Source organism: Penaeus monodon, chromosome 24 (assembly GCF_015228065.2).
Source record: "Penaeus monodon isolate SGIC_2016 chromosome 24, NSTDA_Pmon_1, whole genome shotgun sequence".
Classification (NCBI taxonomy): domain Eukaryota; kingdom Metazoa; phylum Arthropoda; class Malacostraca; order Decapoda; family Penaeidae; genus Penaeus; species Penaeus monodon.
In genome coordinates, this window is record NC_051409.1 from 19,645,382 (window position 1) to 19,650,007 (window position 4,626).

Consider the following 4,626-nt stretch of genomic DNA (forward strand, 5'->3'; position numbering starts at 1 on the left):
AATTTTTATTTTAAATATTGCATTGTTTGTCATCATGACAATCCCATAGACCTCCTTAACAATAAGGTGTATGTTAGGAATCCTGTTGCCATGAAACAATCCTAAAACAGAATATATTCATGCTTCCCCATTCATTAGTTCAGCACCTTTAACACTCAAGTCTTTTTTCACCACTTACCCCTTTACTGACTGGACATCCTTCATAGGTTTCATAAGGACCAAATTTCTCTGCTAGTTCACAGCTTGCTTCCATTGCACCATAGTAAATGGTCTCAAAGATCTGCTTGTTGAGCAACTTTGCTTCTTCCGAGTCAAAGGGATATCTAGGAGAAAAATAGATATTGCTTAGAACTTGCTACTCACAAAAGGCTAAACATAAGATCTATTTATTGACTTTATAAACTGCAAATGGTGAGAAAAATTTGTAAAAAATTGCTGGTCCTACCTCATGAGAATGAAGGCATCAGCAAGCCCTTGTACACCAATGCCAATAGGTCGATGGCGCATGTTTGAACGCTTAGCCTCTTCAACAGGGTAGAAGTTGACATCGATAATCTTGTTCAGATTTCTTGTAATGACCTGTTTTAAAAAATAGCCCTTAGAAAAAAATCCATGTTTCTCATCACTTTTCACTAGTTATTCATATCACATAACAGTAAACGGGGAAATGGACAGATTTAGAACTCTGGTCAATACCTTTGTAACCTCCTTTAGCTTGACAAAGTTGTAGGTTTTGTCTGGGTTGACATACATGTTGAGAGCAATTGATGCTAAATTGCACACAGCAACCTGCAATATAACATACCATTGCATCAGTAACATTTAAAATATTGTTAACTAAGAACAAGTAAAATTTTAATGACAAACAAGTCACAAATCTTTTATTTAAGAAACAGGAGAATTGTGCATTTGAAATTATGGCACCTAATTTCACAGTAAAATCTATTTCTACATTTTCATTAAAATAATATATTAGGAAAATAATGAGGGAACTAATGTTTTCCTTTCCAAGTCTGTTAAAACAAAGTGACAGCTGATATTGATAATGTAATTCTAAATCAAAGTCTCACACAAAGATTACATGATTGGAAAACAATAAATTATTATTGCACAACTCAAAGATTTAAGCATAATTAAAAATACTTTTAAAGAGAAAGACCCTTCCATTTTCAAGGATGTGAAATAATTCTCAAAACAGACTTGGTGAAAAAAACACAAAAAAATTTACCTCATCTGGTGAGGAATTTTTCTACTATCTCGGTACAGAGGTTAGAACATTTGATGGTACCAAGGTTCTGTTGGTTTACTCTTTCTATTGCAGGCATCCTTTATATAACCATGTATGGTGTACCAGGTCTCCAACCTGCATGAAATTTGCAAATCTAATTCATAGAAACAAATTATAGTATTTTATCCCAATATACGCTTTTATATGACTTCAACAAATATAAAGTAATTCCCAAAGCGGGCTTTAGATATATCTCTGCAGAGTAACAGAGTGAACTCCTCTAAAAGCTTTGTATTTGATTGTACATCCTTAGGTAAAACCTTAACTTTACTTTGACATTCCTCAAGAACAGATATTGACCATACTTCACACAGCACAAGAATCTAACTCACCTGTGATTCAATAACTGCATACCAAAACTGTTGTGCCTTCACTTTGCGACGGAAACGACCTTCTTCGATATACTTGTGGAAAGAGTTTCTCAAATTCCTCACCTATTAAAGGAAATGTAATAATAATGTACCCTTCACAGAAAAGGAAAAATGATAGAGAATAGCATAATTCTAATGCCCACATTACACTATGAATTATATAATTCAGTAGCTATGAAAGTGATTTGTGTACCCCAGGTATCATGAATCCTGGGCATTCATAGGGCACATCAGGTACCATTCGCCATTGGCTTCCACTTGCTGCATGAACAGATCAGGATCCACAAAGCAAGAAAAGATCCCTTGCTCTTTGTTCATCCTAGAAAAGTGCAAGTAAATTTAACCTTCAACAATTAAGAAACAACCTATCATACATCACATCGATACATAAATTTGATCTTCCATTTTAATATCACTTAATTTCTTATATTTCACTGTGTAACCTCTCACCTTTCCATAATTTTGCGAAGATCAAGGAAATCGAAAATATCTGGGTGCCATGGCTCCAAGTAGATGGCAAATGCACCTGGCCTCTTGTTTCCACCCTGGTCAACATAACGAGCTGAAATTTTCAGAGTATTTGTTTTATGAAAATATAAACCTACGAAGGGGTACAAAAAAGTCTATAGTTTACCTTTCCTTCAATCCCTTTTTCAATGGGCCATATTTTCAAATATATGTACAACAAAAATTGTAAGGGAATTCTTGGGAAAATAGGGCTACATTTGACCAGACGAGTCCCACAACCACTGTGACCCTGAATTTTAATTAGAAAAATAATACAAATGTCCATAACGTATATTCTGACAAGATTACAGCTTTACCAATTTACACAATTAAAAAGGAAAGACTACAGTTTCTATCTTGCCAGATTATAGATGTGGAATTTTGGGTTTGGCTGTCAGTGTATTGAAGGCATAGATCTAAAGGTTTATACCTAAAAAGTCAATGTGCTCTTCCTCTACTTTCTAGTTTTATTACTAATAACCAAATGTTATTCTGGTTATTCTTTATGTCCATTACACATTTATTTTTTTTATTTGAAGATTTACCAACTAAAATAGAAATATTAGGTCACCACTGATACAAAAAAAGTACTTACCTGTGTTATTGTACACCCTCAACAGGGGCACAAGACCATTAGAAGTTCCATTGGTTCCTGCAATATACTTCCCATGGACCTGATCAGTGCACGTTCAGCCCAATGCCTCCAGCAGACTTGGAGATCAGAGCACACTGCTTAAGTGGTCAAAAATTTGCCCTCAATCTGTCGCCCTTCATCGTTAGTAGGAAGCAGCTGTGTAATATATATTATTTTTTAGTTACAGTAAATCAAGGGTAATAAATAGTGAACCAAAACTGAGTAAAATATTGTTATAAATACATGTGCAATCTAGCTGTGGACTCTTACCTAGATAACTGTGGCCTTCTTGTAGCAGCATTGAAAAGAGTGGGTGAGGCATGTGTAAACCCACTTCTCAGACAATAGGTTGTAAGTCTCAATAGCATCAATATCCTCACCATGGATGCCCACTGCAACCCTCATAAACCCATCTTTTTGGGTCGCTCTCCCACTTTGCCATTGATCTTGAGCAAATAAGAACGTCCAGAGTCTGGAAAGTTTTAGAGGATAAGTAAGATCTACACTACAAATATATTAATTTCATAGTTAGTGAGTCAATATTAAACTTCAAAAATATAATAAATCATACTGATTTTTTTCTTTTTTTTTTAAGTATTAACATTTGGACTTAAACTTTATATTCACATTACTGACCTGAAGCCAAAATAATTGTAAAAAAAGTCAGGGTCATAGATAATAGCAGAATTGAGTTTATCTGCATGCTCCATGATGATCTTGTAGTAGTGTTCGCCAAGCATGGGCATCTTATTTCCAGTCTTATTATCAACCATGTTATAGGATCTTCCATTACCTCTGTTGGGTAAAAAGTTAAAATTTCAGAAAACTTCAACAGAAGAAACGCCCTTTTCCTTTCACCAGATGCTAAGAGGGTATAAATATAAACAAACAGAATGTCACCAATCTTGCATGCATCTCTCAGTCAACATCCAATTCCCTTACCACTGAACTCTTCTTGGTTCTTTGTGGAGGTTTGACACCGCAATCCTGGCAGCAAGCACAGCATAAAACAGGGTGCTTTGTTGTCATTGTTGCAGCAGTTTTTTAGCAGCAAGGTTATCCAATTCTACAGTTGTCACACCAGAATACAGCCCTTGATCACTTTAAGGGTGATTGCAGGCTGGGAAATTTCATAGGTGATGAGTACATAAATCCTCACATAGCCATTTTCATAAAATTTTTACTTGCTCATTATACATGCAAGGAAAAAACTCATTTTAATTTCATCTCAGACCTAGAAAACTAGGTTTAATACTCACAGGATCAATGAAGTCCATGTTGAGTCCCTAGCAGAGCTTCTGAATTCGAGAAGTGATTTTGTCGAACATAAAAAGGTTTTTGACGTCCATCTGTGGAGAAATTCAAACATCAGTTTTTGGCCAGACTGCAAATTTCTGCCCTTTTCAATCTACTTAAAACCAAGAGCTGAAAATTCCACCCGAGCCAAGTTGATCACATCAAAGAAGTGAAAAGTCCAAATTAAAATTTTACTTTAATTTTTTTTACATATATACTTAGCAGTATAAAAAAAAGCAGCATTCTTATTCCCAGACTTATAGAAACCACAACATTTTTTTAATACTTAAAACCGCTTTTCCCATGGAGGTGCTTACCCTGCTTACATTTTGACTCTGCTCTTACTCTGATAAAAATGAAACGGGCTGCAGCTTCATCTGTCTCCTGCTCTGCCTCAAAACCTTTGTCTTAACCTCCTTTCTGTTGTGCAAGTTTGTCAGATTCATAGATTCCATGAGTTTTATTATATATATTTTACAGAATCTATTATTTTTTCTTATTTAAAGCCAATTTCACCCCAATAAAAATCC

At 35.0% G+C, this 4,626-nt stretch overlaps 1 pseudogene across 1 annotated transcript in view; it reads right to left on the bottom strand.

The window, feature by feature from the left end:
* Positions 1-4,149, bottom strand: part of LOC119588881 — a 5,764-nt pseudogene extending 1,615 nt beyond the window's left edge. Inside the window, exons 1-12 of the transcript XR_005230145.1 lie at positions 4,060-4,149; positions 3,746-3,920; positions 3,417-3,583; positions 3,071-3,272; positions 2,762-2,956; positions 2,103-2,221; positions 1,853-1,978; positions 1,621-1,722; positions 1,229-1,356; positions 697-789; positions 446-579; positions 179-323 (exon numbers count right to left, since the gene is read on the bottom strand). The product of XR_005230145.1 is annotated as a ribonucleoside-diphosphate reductase large subunit-like (transcript). The remainder of the gene's footprint in view (positions 1-178; positions 324-445; positions 580-696; positions 790-1,228; positions 1,357-1,620; positions 1,723-1,852; positions 1,979-2,102; positions 2,222-2,761; positions 2,957-3,070; positions 3,273-3,416; positions 3,584-3,745; positions 3,921-4,059) is intronic.
* Positions 4,150-4,626: the final 477 nt, after the last annotated feature.